Source organism: Triticum dicoccoides, chromosome 5A (genome assembly GCF_002162155.2).
Source record: "Triticum dicoccoides isolate Atlit2015 ecotype Zavitan chromosome 5A, WEW_v2.0, whole genome shotgun sequence".
Classification (NCBI taxonomy): domain Eukaryota; kingdom Viridiplantae; phylum Streptophyta; class Magnoliopsida; order Poales; family Poaceae; genus Triticum; species Triticum dicoccoides.
The window spans coordinates 313,705,239-313,721,667 of record NC_041388.1 but is presented as its reverse complement, the minus strand read 5'-3'; the positions used below and the strand labels follow the sequence as shown (position 1 = coordinate 313,721,667).

Here is a 16,429-nt window from a genome sequence, read left to right as displayed (position 1 = left end):
ACCAGGAACTGTTCATCCAAACCCCCAACAACGCTCACTGTTCATCCAGAGGCAGCATCGATCAGCTTCAGTTAGCAGCAGTAGCGAAGGAATCGCTCGATCGGGTTCAGTTAACAGTCATCGATCGATCGCTCGGGTTCAGTAACGCGTAGTCTGCAGTGCAATCGCTCGGGTTCAGTTAGAGCCCAACGCCTCGCTCGGGTTCAGTTAGAGCCCAACGCCTCGCACACACACGCGTACGTACGAGAGAAACGCACGTCGCTCGGCCCCCGACCACCCACCATAACAGGGAACTCCCCCGATATTTTCCTCGCCCTTGCTTCTACCATGATTTTCTCCGTCATGGATGGCCCAAAGAATGTCATGCAGGTACGTCTCCGGCCTGCCCAGGACGAAAATCCCATTTTTTGTGATGATTTTTTTCATAGAAGTAGGAGCCCACCACATATATGATGATACCGGGTTTTTTCACAATTATCGTCATAGAAGTGTCATAAGTATGACAGAAAAAAATTTGTTCGGCCCAAAATGTCACGGATGTCTTTTTTGTAGTGAGGCGTAGTCGGTTGGCAATGACCTTGACTGCCAACTTATATAGAACCGGGCAGAGTGATATTGGACGATATTGTGAGATACTCTGGGGGTGACGTACCTTAGGGATCAGTGTAATTGACGTGTCGTTGAGCCCCACTGGTAGTTCACCTCCGTTGAGAAAAGCCAACACCGCTTGAGTTACTTCATCTTGTAGCAACTTCCAATGACGCTGGAAAAAACCTGCCGTGAAACCGTCCACCCCGGCGCCTTGGAAGGCGCCATTTGAAATAATGCTCGGTGGACTTCAAGTGGCTCGTACGGTTTACATAACAGTTCGTTCATCTCCGGTGTGTCCCGGTTTGGAACATGCGATAATAACGCTTCAGTGTCTCCAGCACCTTGCGTCATATAGAGTGCCTGGTAGAATGCTTGGATTTCTGCCTTATCTTCCTCTTCATTTGCACAGGTAGAGCCATCCTCTCTTTTGAGACCAACTATCCAGTTGGTGCGTTTTCCTCGTCTAGCTTGTGCTTGAAAATATGTCGTGTTCTGGTCACCGTCACGGAGCCACGGAACTCGGGATGCCTCAACTAGACTTCTTTGAGCCTAAGGGCTTCTATGAGTTTCTTCATGATGCTTATCTCCTCGTTTGATGGGCCTCGCCCCACTGAGTGTTGACGTAGCTTGTCAAGTCGTTTCTGAAGGTTACGAACAGTTCTTGTCAGGATGCCAAATTCGCGGGCTCCCCAGGGTTCAAGCTGATGTTGTAGAGCCCCCAACGAGTCCATGATGCCCTGCAGTCCAGGATTGCGGGTCTGCTCCCGCCAGGTTTGTGCTATTAAAGGCTCATAATCCTGATGCGACTGCCAAACATTTTCATAACGGAACTGCTTGGCTCCAATCGGCCTCTGTGAGAATGCGTGGTTTCTGAACTCAACAATGACAAAACAATGATCGGACTCCGCCGCACACACATGCCGAACCCGCGTATGATCATACCTCTGCCTAAACTCATCCTTGGCAAAGGCCCTATCAATCCTTGCTTTAACATTTGCGTCTCTAGGCTGACGATTGTCCCAGGTGTAAGCAACACCCGACCGCCCCAAATCTTGGAGCACGCACTCACTGGTGACTTCCCGAAAATCTCTCATATGCCTCTCAGGGCGCGCTGATCAGCTAAAGTGCTCGTCTTGATACAAAGTTTCGTTGAAGTCGCCTATGCACATCCATGTTGCATGAGGAATGGCATGTAGGGTTCTTAGAAAACGTCAGCTGTGATGACGGTCTTCTGCTCTCGGCGCTCCATGAAACCCCGTTAACCTCCATGCATTTGAGCTCGGTAAGCCATCCCGGACCAAAACATCAATGTGGCTCTTACTGTAAGATTTAAGTTCCACATCCACTTCTTTAGACCAAAACAACCATATACCTCCGCTAAGACCGTCACTATCCACTGCAAAGTTGCCTACAAACCCTAGAGTATGCCGCAAATCCTCCACTCGATTACCTGTGATCTTTGTCTCCATAACAAAAACCAGCTCAGGCCCTTCTTTCTTCACCACATTGCGAAGCTCTCGAACTTCCTCGGGGTTTGCAAGCCCCCGATAGTTCCAGCTCAAACAGCTCATTACGACTGGCAGGGCTGACTAGCAGCACCTACCGAGTTCTCTGACGTCATTGGCGTATCTCTTTTCTTTTTTGGCGCACATTCTTCTTCTGCGCCCTCAATGTTGTCCTCTCCACTTGCTGGCGCAGGATCACGCTGGATTAAGGCATTGGTGTGGGTTTCCACATGTTCTTCTGTTGTCAGCAAGGGCATAATCACCTTTCTGTAGACCTGATTCAGAGGGCCACCTTTCCTCTTATTCCTGCCATTAGTATTCTTCTTCTTAGGCGAGGTGACCTCCGGGTTGCCATCTCGCGTAGAGCTGGATTCAGGAACTTCATTCTTTCCTCCTCTTGATTTTGCATTAGTCTGACTCGCCCCCGAGTTCCCATTTGAAGATGTCCTCTTTTTGTCTTCCGGTGCACGGAGACTAGTTTTGAAGGGGAGGTCGCCGTTCTCATCTCTAGTCCCCGGCATCGGACAAAGCAGATCCGAGTGACCCAAGCAACCACACGAAAAACAGAAGTTCAGGACGTTTTCATACTGTATGTCATACCAATCACGGCCGCCTCTAGCCGCTGAATCTATGAGGATCCACCTTCGCAAAGGTTTCCTGACATCAATTGTGACTCGTGTCCTCAAAAATCCTCCCATTGGATCAAATTGCACTGATTGAGCATTCTTATCAATTTGTTTTGCCACTGACAGCCCCCGTTTTTTGTTCCGAAGATTGAAGGGCAAGTTAGGAACCCTGGACCACAACTACAGCCTATCGAATTGTAATTCAGAAGGCTTCATGCAATCGGAGAACTCGGATAGGATGACTGCGTGCTTACTGATATGCCATGGGCTGCCAACCCACACGCGATCGCGACCACGCTTAGCGGTGAATTCCGCCACAAAAATATTTTCCCCCGCCGGCCTAAAGGTCGGGCCTTTAGGGTTCCCCCAAGCAGGACGAAGAGCATTGCAGATCGTTTGGATGTGGAACTTGTGTCGATGTAGAACTTTCCCTGTCAGTGACCACATCGTCGGTTCATCATTGTCGACATCGCCGATCACTAGCGGCGTGGCTTCCTCTTCCATCAGATCCATCTTGCCCATCGCCTCCTCCAGCCATGCCCTTGCCGTCCGTGGCGAGAGGGCGCCTGCCTTCTCCTTGCCAGCGTCTGACGAGTCCATCCCAGCGCTGCCCCGGACACGCCCCGCCGATCGAGATCGGTCGTGCGCCGCTTTTTCCCCTCGAAACCCTAATCGCCTGTCAGGAGGTTCCTCGTGGCCCACCTCTTGTACATCATATATATGTGCCTTTGCACATGACTAATACATGGTACAATTCCCACAACATACAAGAGGTGCCAAACTCAGGCGCCACTGTTGGGTGGCCTTCTTGATGAACTGGCTATTTCATGTCTGATGCGAGTTCCTCGAGTCAAGCACCTAATGGCATAATCTTCGTTTAGGTTGTAAAAGATGAAGCCGACTTTTATACGGGAATTATTATTACTCACTGCGGAAGAAATTTGGCATGGTAGAGGAATGGGTTCATGTCTTCAAAAGGGGTCGTGATCAGAACGTATCTTGGCATGCCTTTGATCTAGTGCATCAACTCTTGAAGTCGCTTCCTCCAGTTCCACCAAAGTATTCGGAAGCCGTGGGATTTGGTTGCGCGGTTCTTAGTGACTGCTATTTGTACTTATTTCATGGCAAAGACTCAATAAGAAGATCTACGAGACATGTTATATTTTACAATACTCAGACAAACAAGTGGCACCCTGCCCCAGATATGCTACAAAAGCGATATTTCTATAAGGATATGATTCTCACAGCCAGATTGTGAGCGAGGTCTATCTGCTGACATCAAACATGTGATCAACCACTTGTAATGAACTGGTTGCAGGCTTATGGATTCTGATCATTTCTTTTAACGGTCGTTTTTGTTTAGTGGATTGTCGGGACACCTGTAAGCTACAGTAATAGTTTATGATGCAAACACACAGACACGGGATTGTGGACAAGATTCATGGACTATACACGCCATCTGAGCACCTCATGGTCTTTTGAAGCCGTGGCTGCTTTGGTCTCACTGGATGGAAAGCCCTGTGTTATCCGTAATAACATGAGCATTACCCTTGTTGATGTCTATGACCCACCAACGCTTATTGAGATTGATAGTACCTGCATGTGGGAGACTTTTGCCCGGGAGGGCCAGCACAGGTCTTTTATGGCAAACTTGTGGTAAAAAATTGCAAATCATCATTTAAAGATTAGAATTGTATAATTTTTGTTTTGCAACCCTTCGCCGAATCTAGATTTGGTCCCTCTTTTTTGCGGGGCTAGATTTGGTCCCTCAACTCCGAAATCGGAAACTTGCACCCCAATTACTGAAACCGGACAAAGTTCATCCCTGGACTCGGTTTTGACTGTTTTTGGTGCCGACACACCCCCGTTTTGGCCGTGTTGGCTCAAATTCACATACTTATGAAAATTCGTGAACTTCTTAAAAATGTACCTAATTTTTCAAATCCATGTGCTTTTCCTAGTTCTTGTAACTTTCTAAAATTCATGTACTTTTTCAAATTCACGTATGTGTTTTCAAATCCATGAACTTTTTTGAAATTCGTGTACTTTTTCCAAGTTCGCTTTTTTTCAAATGCACATGTGTTTTTTAAATCTTCATGAATTTATAAAAATTACATGAACTTGAAAACAGTACACACACTTGAAAAAATATGGGAATTTGAAAAAAATACATGAACTTGAAAAAAAAGCGTGAACATCAAAAAATAAATGGATTTGGAAAAAATGTATGTGAATTTCAAAAAGTTCATGGATTTGGAAAGTGCATGGATTTGAAAAAAAATATGCGACCTCGGAAAAAGTACGCGGATTTGAAAAAATGGACGAATTTGAAAAAGATATGTAGATCTCAAAAAAGTTCATGATTTTTAAAAAATATACGTACTTGAAGAAAGTACGCATTTCAAAGAAGTCCTTGGATTTAAAAAAAACGTGATTTTGAGTTAGTATGGTCAAATCCAGGGTGAGTTGGCACCAAATACAGTCAAAATCGAGACCATGGATGAACCTTGTCCGGTTTCAGTGGTTAGGGGCGCAAGTTATCCGGTTTCAAAGTTGAGTGACCAAATGTAGATTCGGCCAATAGTTGAGGAATGAAAAGTATACTTTTCTCTTTAAAGGCCCATATTTTTCAATGCCAAGTGCTCCAAGTTTGAATATGTGTGTTTATCAAGTGGAAACATGTTCAAATGTATTTATTTTTTGGTGATAAAGATACTTAGTTTTTTATGAAATGAATAGAAATTGAACATATGACATTGAGCTACTAACTTATTTTTTTATTAAATAAAAAACATATGAGATTGGAAATTAAATGAATAGACATTAAACAAATAAATTGAGCTACTGAAATAATTTCAGCAAATAGAAAAACAAAAACATATGAGATTGAGCCACTGAAAAAGAAATCACTAAATCAAATAAAATATCACGATTTCATTTCCAAGTGCTTCGAGTTTGAATATTTGTGTTCGTCAACTAGAAGCATGTTCGTATTTGTTTTGTTTTGCGGGGAAGATAGTCAGATTTTTCAATAAACATATAGATTGAGCCACTGAATTTTTGTATTAAATGAAAAAACATATGAGATTGGCAATTAAATGAATAGAAAATTAAAATATATGAGATTGAGCCACTGAAATAATTTTCATTACATAAACAAAAAAATTTGTTTCATTGCCAACAATGCCAAGTGCTCCAAGTTTGAATCTGTGATTTTTCTTTAAATAGATAGAAATTAAATCATATTGATTATATAAGCCACTGAAATAATTTTCATATTAAAAAAATGGTGGTTTGTTATGGAAGGGCTTCGAATCTGTGTGTCTGTGATTTTTTTATTAAATGAAAAAACATATGAGATTGGCAATTAAATGAATAGAAAATTAAAATATATGAGATTGAGCCACTGAAATAATTTTCATTACATAAATAAAATATGATGGTTTCATTGTCAAGTGCTTCGAGTTTGAATATTTGTATTTGTCAACTGGAAGCATGTTCGTATTTGTTTTGTTTTGCGGGGAAGATAGTCAGATTTTGCAATAAACATATAGATTGAGCCACTGAATTTTTTTATTAAATGAAAAAACATATGATATTGGCAATTAAATTAATAGAAAATTAAAATATATGAGATTGAGCCACTGAAATAATTTTTATTACATAAATAAAATATGATGGTTTCATTGCCAAGTGCTCCAAGTTTGAATCTATGTGTCTGTGATTTTTTATTAAATGAAAAAACATATGAGATTGGCAATTAAATGAATAGAAAATTAAAATATATGAGATTGAGCCACTGAAATAATTTCATTACATAAACAAAAAAAATTGTTTCATTGCCAACAATGCCAAGTGCTCCAAGTTTGAATCTGTGATTTTTCTTTAAATAGATAGAAATTAAATCATATTGATTATATAAGCCACTGAAATAATTTTCATATTAAAAAAATGGTGGTTTGTTATGGGAAGGGCTTTGAGCCAGAGCAGGCCCATGGTGCAGCGGCCTGTTATCCTTCCACCGTTAGAAGCGGACAGTGAGCGCTGCTCCGTGAGACCAGCCTAACGCCGTGTGAAATTTCTTGAAAAAATTTACCAGGAAACGTATTCGTGGCAAAAAGACAAAAAATTCCTATGTGTAGAAAAAACTATTTGGATGGATTTTTTGTTCGGACAATATTTCCTTCACCACACATACGTTTCCTGGTATTTTTTCAAGAAAATTCACACGGAAGTAGATCGGGAACCCTGGTTGATATCCCAAAATCTTAGTTTTTTTGGATATTTTTTACATTTAATATTACCCAAGAGCTCCTGAATATTTTCTAGACCTGACTGTTTATATCACTATACGCTGGTTAAGGTAACAATATCAATCTTTTTTCCTAATAATAAAGCATGGGTTGACTCTATGGGTTTACCGTCACAATACGCTTCTTTCCGTAAATTTACGCTTTCAGTTTTTTTCACCTATATTATTTTCTACATTCGAGGTGGTATTATTAGTAGGTATAGATTTGAGGTGGTACTAAAAATTTGTCCATCTAGAATAAGCCGTACGTTGTCTAAGCAACGTTCAACTGGGCCGATTTTGTTTCGGTGTAGCAATGAACCAGGCAAGTGGGAGCTTAGATAGAACTCAGAACCTCTTCTCCTGTCCCACCTCGCTTCTTTAGATCTTTCTCAAAAAAAAAAAAAAAAACCCTCGCTTCTTTAGATACAACTAGCACAAATGCCCGTGCGATGCAACGGGAGAAAACAGGACCTTAAGAAAACATGGATGAAGATTGCCGCCTTCTATTTCTACACGGTTTCCTATTTTCAAAATAGTAACTGCTTCAAAGTTATTCAATCAAATACTAATGGGTTATCCCTATAGAATTTTTTTAAAACAGTTTCCAAGTTATAATTCACTTCTGTGATGCTTAGATTAGAGTACGTATAAGTATGTGCTTCGTTGAAGAGAAAGGGCGGGGAATGAATGTGCGTCGAAACAAGCGCTAAAGTTTCTCTCTCGCATCGTGTCTCTCCCCCGACCCCTATGCGCTTCATCAATCCATCGGCTTCACAAACTAATGCTTAAATTGTAAATCAAATTGGAAGATCAAATGCAAGCACCATGGAAGAGAAGCGAATGAGATGACACAAGAGCTAGCTAGCTTTTGTTTTTACGGTAAAAACCACTGTAATTGGGCCAATGAACCCTGAGCTTTTCTCAATGTAATCTCATAAACAGTGTAACTATTATTTGATACCAATAAAGGAACCACCATCACCTCCCCTAAAAGAAGCAGCAGACTGCCCACGAATTTTCATACTTTTGCATGTTCCACTTCAACTATCTGCTTTTGATCCTTCATCAAGAAACACGTTCCTCGATACCACTTCCTGAAAGTTGGAACAATATCACGGGCATAGGCAATACATCACTATTACTTTGTGAAAGTTTCTGCTGAACTATCCTTACTGTATGTTCTAAAAAAATAGAACTCTCATCCCTGTACCAGAAAAGCAGGAACACCAAGAAAGAGTGAGGTATAGAAAAAAAACATGTCGATTATTTTAAGTAACCAACAAAAGGGTCATGGGCAGCAAATATATATAGAAGCATCTCAAGAAAAGAAAAAGATGCACAACAATAAATAAATAAAGCTAATTTGTAAAATATTGGCAGCAAATGTAGAATATTAATATTTGGCACTTTATATGACAATGAGAAAATAAACCAGGATGGGTCACCTCAAATAATTTGACCGTATCATCTTCATTATGGTTCAAATGAGAAAGAATAGAAAGGCATTAAGCAATAGAATTATTAGTCAAATTCCAGTACAAAGTATGACTACCGCATCTTAAAAATGCACATCTAATAGCTTGTAAACATGGCCAAATTGATGCCTGCTAATTTCGCATATCTTTTTCCAAGCAATACAATATTTCTTTTCGCATACCTACAGTGCATATATTATTCACAAGAGAATGAGAGAAGACCATGATCTCCCCAGGCTCTGCATGTAAGAGGAGCAACAGACCTAATTGAACTACAGCTTGTTGACCGAACATGTGGCGGGTCGTGGGTGATGTTGGCGCCTGTGCTCTCCCAGGTGAGGCGGTGAGGAGGCAACGACGGCAGCGCCTGTTGAATGGCGGCCGTGGAGCTCCAAATTGGAGGAGGAGAGGGTGGTCTCCATTCTTGCTCCATCGGTTGGTAGCCATGGAGCCCCAATTTAGGGTTGAATGGATGTTGGATTCTGCCATACTCATCGAGAAAGATAAATGCAGTGTTTCGGTTGGACTGAACTCGGGAACTGTCTAGCTGTCAAAATTTGTGATGTGAGCATAACCATGGACAGATATAAACTGAAAACCAATACAGTTTATTTTGTACGAGTACGCTTTGAAAAAAAATGCACACGTAAAGAGGGTCCAAAGTTGATGATGAGAGACAAACTAATATACCCCTATTTGAAGTATGGTCATGGAAGCAACCTGCATTGGCAGGGTGTGCCATGGTCCAATAAGTATGACCCTTACGAAAATTGGTAACTGAACAATGCAAGGAATCTATGAACAGTGCATATAGAAATTTGAATGATATATAAATGAAAAATTATCACTTACTCAATAGGTCCAGTGAGATACGATGTAGCACTTTGGCAGCCAAATTATCTTGCAAAATGCAAATACACTACATAAATTATTGGATTTGCCACCTGAATAGCAAATTCAAGTTAGAATTTTATGTCGACAAACACATATCGGTTCCGGTAGGTAATATGCAGTGAAGACTCCGTGTTGCAAACGTATCACACAGCTGCTACATTGCCATTACGAAAGGACAGCAGAGTAGAGCTAGCAGCAACTGAAAGTCTGAGTACTAAAACTATCTACCCTCTGCACCACAGCTAGCTGTACCATGTGAACTATTTGCTACAGAGTTAATAAGTGTCTCACCTACACGAACATGAGTTGCATCCTCGTTTGATTTACTCCATGATCCCAATCCAATTACTTCACTCCTTGAAGCCACAACGTTTCACTTCCTGACATAGCATCCTGTTCATCAGTCATGTTCTTAGTGTACTGTACATTTGCCATTTGCTGAAGAGTTTCTACATGGTACATCAATTTAAACTTCAGACAGCAAGAAAGTTTCGACATAGACAACAAACCTCAAGTACAAGAAGCTCAATACCCAATCCTTTCGTCGGTTGATTAACTATGTATTGGAAAAGGTATTTAAGCTCCATGGAAAGATGCTTCTTGTAGCTGTTCAAGTTTATTGGTTCAGAATAGAAGCATGAAGATAAAGATTGAAGATAATAAACAATTCTAGGAAGGATAACACAAGAACCCCAGTGATTAGAAGGTATATAGAACTATTGCTTTCATTTTCAAAGCATTAGGATTGAAGACTAATCCAAATAGCCGTAATTATCTAATGCGATTAACAAAAATAATAACAAAAATCTGTAGTCTTGGCAAATCGGTGATATTTCGGTGTACACTTCTATAGATAAAAGGTTAATATTTTCTTATCATTGGACATTTGGATTTAATCTACATGCTTGCAAATTCAAAACAAAATCAACGTAGCAATTTTCAGGAACCGAGCAAAGGCAGATCGAGTGCATCTTTAGTAGCACGTACGAACTGAACAAAACAATTGACAGTAGCATCGACATTGCTATTTCTACAGCACCACCTAAACAAAGAAACCCGGATAAATTCTAATTTCACCGTGTTTTGCAATATAAAACCACAACTAAATTAATTCTAACTTGTTGGAGCCTGTAGTAGTCAGAGCTTGTCGTCGACCACGTTTCCCACATCAGAGCACACATCCTTGAGATCACCAAACGATTTAGCCAGTGGCTCATTCCCGAGCACCTTGCCTTCAAACAACAGAGACCACCATGTAGGCTCCCTTGATTGCAGACTTGAGCCCCCCAATTTCTTCTGCAAACCTGGCTTCGCAGACCCAAGGATCACAACTATCGAAGTGGGAGCTTGAGAGGATGGCTTAGGAACCAAATGCACCCTAAATTATTATACAGAAATTGGTTTATTTATGGATGTGCCAAAAAAAAAGCTAACCACAATACTTACAATACAATAGTTATGAAATTCTTACACAGGGAGGAAGCATGCAAACAATGGCTACCCTTCATCGCAAGTATTTCTTCGAGAATATCCAACATTTTCCATACTGAGCTCCTGTTGATTTTAGAAAAGCAAGATAGCCGTTCTTCTCCTGTTTGAAAAGGCAGTTCTCATAAATATAACAAAACGAATACAACTAACCAGGAAGTACTTGTTTGCTTGTGCAGTGATTGAGAGGAAATACACCCTTTTTTAAGGAGCTATGGGTCTCAGTCCCCTATTTCCAACAAACGCTCAACCTATTAGAACTAACAAGATTATTCGAAGGTTGCAAGCTAGTCACGCAGTAGAAAACTGGCACGGGAATGGAAACCAATATTCTTTTGTCGGTTGTCTGGAGCTAACAAATTAGGATTGTCCTCACCTGCACTCCCAAGAACGTCAGGATTCAGACTGCCATACCGCCGCTTGCAATGCTCAAATGTTGCAGGTTTCACAGGGCACATCCAATTGCTGCAACCAGAGTGTGAGATGGCCAACAACATGTTCCGGCCATCCAAGACAGGCAGTGTGGTATCGAGCTCGGTCCAGTGATCGTCCAGACCAGATCAAATGAGAGAGGGAGGGGGCAGCCTTGGGGATCAGCCGGGAGTGGGGAAGGGGTGAGGAGGGTGCTGGTGGGGGGATAGAGAGGAGCCATGGCGGGGGGCGGAAGAGGTCGCTGCACCTCGTGCCGTTGGCCATGGAGGGAGGGCGGGGGAGAAGAATCACCCAGATCCAAGCCCGCAACCGCGCGCCTCGGGAAAGCCAAGGCTCGATCCGGACGAACTAGCTCGTACCGAGCTCCGCCGCCTCAACAGGAGCTCACCTCCCTGCCCGTCGGCCGGTCACCGGAGCTGCCATCGCCGGCGACCGCCTCCCTCACCTTGTGCCCCTTCTCCTTCCTCTCTTTCCTCTCTCCCTCATGCCCTGGCTCCATCTTTCTTTGGATCAGCAGGACGCCGTCGCCACGGGAGCAAGACGTCGCACCCGCCCCCATTTAGCTCGCGGCACCGGATCGAGGCTCGTGCGGGGTGGGGCGCCTCCTGGCGGCTGGGATCGGGAAGCGAGGGAGAAAGAGGACCGCGGATTGAATCCGTGAAACTATAGGGTTTTATTTGTAAAATTTCTGAACGAAACGTCTTTCTCACTTAAGAAAGGACTGCGGGTTAATTTATCAGAAACAGCAGGACTTTTCTGTAAAAAAATCCGACGACGTAATAAAAATCTTTCCCTACTAATAAAGCACGGAGTGCTTCTGCCCGTCCGTCGTCGCTATCGATTTTGCATAAAAGTCCTTCAGTTTATTCGAATTCAACCCGCAGTCCCTGTTTAAGTGGATACTATGATATACGTCGTTCTTACAAAAAGGACCCTGCATTTTGTTATTCGGTTGCTAGCGAGCGAGACGAGGTGGAGATCAAGGTTGGCCGCGATGCAGACGATGCCCGGCGCGGCGGCTGCGATCTCCGGCCAGATCCGGTCGAGGAGGCGAGGCCGTGGCGATCTAGGAGGCGCGGGAGGAGCTCCAGCGGCGGAGCTTCAAGTCCAAGTACATGGCGGCGGCGTTCCTCGCCAGTTCCGAGCGAGATGGGGCTCCGATGCAGACGATGCCGGGCGCGGCGGCGGCAATCTCCGGCCAGATCCGGTCGAGGAGGCGAGGTAGGGGCCGGATCCTATTCCGGGGGCAACATGGAGGCGATCTACAAGGCGCGGGAGGAGGTCCAGCGGCGGGGCTTCAACTCCAGCGGGCCCCTTTTCGATGGACGGGACCGCCCACGTCGCCAGCAACTCCCCGAAGGCCGACAGGGCCTCCTCCTCTGCGTCCTCGACCGACTCGGCCTCCCGGCGCTCCCGGCCGCGGAAGGGGATTCACCTGCGGCGGCGCCGGTGACTATTGTCCGCTCAGAGAGGAGAGGGCAGCTAAGGCAACGACAAGGGCGCCGGTGAAGACGTGCAGGACCTCACACTGCCGTCGGGGATGTCCTTCGCGGCGATTCTCTCCCAGGTGAGCGTCCCACGCACACACATCCCGTATACTTGGTGTTAATTTCTTAGTTTGTCCACTGCAAGTTAAGATGTGAACAATTGCGAGTACTGTCAGTATGGAACGGTTGAAGTGCAGAACAAGTGGAAATCTGTTCATGTGTCTACGCTGCAGGTTTGGAAGGGGATCACTGATGGGGAGCTCGATGTGCTGGACACATTTGAAGAAGAAGAGTATGTGAGGGAAGTTGTTGGCATCTCACTGACCGTAAGTCCATTCGCCGGCCTACGTCTCTGCTTCAGCTCATGGTAGCCGGATTCATGTCGAGCTGCAAAATTCAGTGGAATGTTTAGTTCAAATCAGTTATCCTGACACCCCTTTTCATGATTGAGCCTTCTGTTTTGGAGCACACAGATAAAACTGCTATCAATTGGTTTTGTTCTATCATGAAAGACCACTTTTCGTTTGGCACTTAGAGAGCAATTCTTCACTAGACTGTTCCACGAAAAGAGGATTGAGTACTTCGGATTTGCAGGATTCGCGGGATACAGTGATCGACTATGCATACATATGGGGGAATGTAGATGATCCTGGCCTCTATAGTGAATGGGATTTTGATGTGAGTATTTCCCTTCATGCTAATCGTAAGCATATTTGGTATATTGATTGAAAGGCGGACAAACACTGCCACTATCTAACTAAGCAAAGATGTTGCTATGAGAAGCAAAGCTGTTGCAATGTATCTTTATTAGATTACATGTATAATGCTACTATTTGTTAAACAGTCTCCATTTTCTCAGCTGGCCCAATACTTTTGCTGATCAGAATTTTGGTACGAAGAATAACATCACTAATTTACTAGCTCTAAGAAAATCACATGCTTGATTTCCTGAATATGTCCCTATGTGCTGCCAACCCGTATATGTTGTTTGGTAATGTCTTATTTTCTTTGGATCCCATGGGCATATTTCAGTAGTATCCATTCAAGCACTGACCTGTACTACTATGCTGCTTCTCCATCACTTCTGGTTCGTGAAGGTCGACGGCTCTGCCGACGTGAGGGATCTCAGGTCGCCGTCGCCCTTTGGGAGCTCCCTCTCCTTCCTGCCTTCTTACCGTGGTGCCAGGGATCAACGTCCAGACGCCAACACGATAGAGCTATTGTGCTGCTGCCTCAGGTTGTCCAGGCGCGTCATCGGTCCCAGCTACCCATCATCAAGATCCGACGTCCTTTGTCCTTTTTTCCGATTGATGTGAGTAAGCCTCCACTACCCGCTTCCAACTCTGTAAAATTTGCTGTTGTAGTTGGCATGAGAGGCGCCTTGATGCAAAGCTACAGGTTTACGTGGGTGTTGCTGGCTGCTTCCCTCTTGCCCCCTGGCCAGCAGGGTCCTCCATGACCAGGGCCCCCAAGCTAAGGAGTAACATGCTGCAGCTTCTGCCCACCACCATGTATGAGACATCGAAATCTAGGAAGCTGCAGGTTTGTGAGACACTCATGCTCACCATGTGTTCTCTGAAATGCTCCCATGTAGATATATATAAATTGATGTTTATATATTATAAGCATTTGTAAAATGTTCATGTACAATGTAGTATGCAACAATAAATCACATCTCCCAGCAATGGCTACTTACCATTACTCTTATCACCTTAGACTAAGTAGTAGTATGAATTAGATGACTCGGCACTTATGTTTTCGTAGTAGGTTTTGTGTCCTTCGCGTACTTACAGTTCAGAGATAAATTTGGTACATGGCTGATTGACTTTGTTCGTGTGGATTACCAGTTTAGCAGCAATGATGGACTTTGTTTATGTGGAGTACCAATTTAGCAGCAACTCTGTTGTAACTTTGGCAACACAACCAACATCAAGTGTCACACTGGTAGTCTAGGGTCCATCATGTACGTGTAGTTCATCGTCCATTTCTGAATCACCAAGGATTGATTTTATTGACACAATATTCTCTACATGTTGTTTTCTATTAGGTAAAAACAATTATTGGCTCCTCATGTAATCTACAATAAGTATCCCTTTTGACACTCATTTAAGTAGAATTTTTTATTATTATTGTGGAAGCAGAAACACACTTCAGAAGGATTTCATGTAGTATGTACTTTGAGTTTTCAGAGTCTATTATTGACATGGATTTTCCTTCTGCTAGAGAGGCTGGTGCCAAATCTACATCAGAACAACGGCAAGTTAACAAACGAGGAAGCTGGAGTTGTACTGTGACTATTGTTAGATCTGTTTTTGCACTTCTGAATTTTACTTGAAATGAATCTCGAAGGTACAACTCCTGCAGAGTGCTAGCGCCCACCTACAGATGACAAGATTTTCTTCTTCTGAATGTAATGAGGCATGATCCACAAACTCTTCATAGAACTTTGAAGCAAAATATTGATCCCCTGCATGCATATATGATTGCGAACCAATTATTTTTCAATCCGTTCCTTTTTACCATAATATTTTTCTGGGTGATGTAACATAAGTATATTATTGGTACAATTAAGTGATATCATTAGTACTTCCTCCGTCCAAGAAAGCTTGTCCCTCAAATGGATGTATCTAGCACTAACTTGGTGCTAGATACATCCATTTGAGGGACACACTTTTTCGGACAGAGGGAGTACTTGATTTATCTGGGCATAAAAATGTCTGGGATAATAGCTCTAGCACTCATGCCGACAATTTGAAAATGGTAGGACTACCTTTACCTTTACCCATATAGAAGTGATAATCCCCTCCCCCTACATATATAGCGTTTTTTTCCCGTTGCAACGCACGGGCATTTTTGCTAGTAAAGATAAAAAGGTAAAGATAAAGATTCTACCGGTTCATATACTTAAGCAGTTTGGAGGATCAACAAGAATAATTGGGTACCCAAGGAAAGGAGGCGAAAAAGAATTAACCCAACAAGGAAACGAAGGAACACCGAGAATGGATCGAAAGGAGCAACTATCCCTGATTTTAGGTCGGATCAGGATCCGGCGAGGCGAGCTGGCGACGGTAGCATCAGCAGCGCGCCGGGCCATGGCCCATGACAGCACCACCTAAGACTGTGGCGGTCGGGAGCACCAGGCCTCCGCCCACTGCAGCGCAGATCCCTCTTCTCCTCCGCCTCTACTGCTCAGCCACACCACCACCTCCTTCTCTCCCGTGGTGGGTTTCCTTTGGGTACGCAACGTTAGGCAAGGCGGCGTGGCAGGCTGGTTGCAGCGGCGCGGCGACTTTCCCCGCTGGCTGATCTGGGGCGGCGCCGAAGGAGAATCCAAAAGCAGCTCGCGGCTGCTCTACGGCTGGCCGGGGGGAGAGCTTGGCAAGATATACCGAGGGGCTCTACTGCCTCGAGCATGGCATACAACCCGATGGCATCATGCCCAGTTAGCTTCTTTTATCTTTCAATTCTTGCATTTGTTCGTCTTTTAGTTTCAGAGCTTACAAAATCTTAGATGTTGCTTACAAAAATTGTGATACAATATTTTGATTGCGGACTGCATATATTCAGCAAGTAGATGCATTCCTATGCATGCATATTATTCTGCAAGTAGATGCCTTCCTGACTGAATTGTATGCCA

The 16,429-nt window shown here is 43.6% G+C and overlaps 2 long non-coding RNA genes and 1 pseudogene across 6 annotated transcripts; 2 read left to right on the top strand and 1 right to left on the bottom strand.

The window, feature by feature from the left end:
• The first annotated feature begins 3,258 nt into the window (after positions 1-3,258).
• On the top strand, positions 3,259-4,382 carry LOC119299476 (annotated as a pseudogene).
• A 3,854-nt stretch (positions 4,383-8,236) lies between these two features.
• On the bottom strand, positions 8,237-11,938 carry LOC119301203. 5 transcript variants are annotated; one of them, XR_005146953.1, is made up of 5 exons: positions 11,250-11,938; positions 10,857-10,976; positions 9,895-10,763; positions 9,344-9,778; positions 8,237-9,211 (listed from the first exon to the last, which is right to left on the bottom strand). It is a non-coding gene; the product is annotated as an uncharacterized LOC119301203 (long non-coding RNA). The 5 variants fall into 5 exon arrangements; XR_005146952.1 differs by having other exon boundaries at positions 8,237-9,435; positions 9,677-9,778; XR_005146950.1 differs by having other exon boundaries at positions 8,237-9,778; positions 9,895-9,991; positions 10,504-10,763.
• Positions 11,939-13,436: 1,498 nt separating this feature from the next.
• Positions 13,437-15,118, top strand: LOC119297262. The gene is made up of 4 exons (XR_005145597.1): positions 13,437-13,470; positions 13,890-14,104; positions 14,191-14,334; positions 15,016-15,118. It is a non-coding gene; the product is annotated as an uncharacterized LOC119297262 (long non-coding RNA).
• Positions 15,119-16,429: the final 1,311 nt, after the last annotated feature.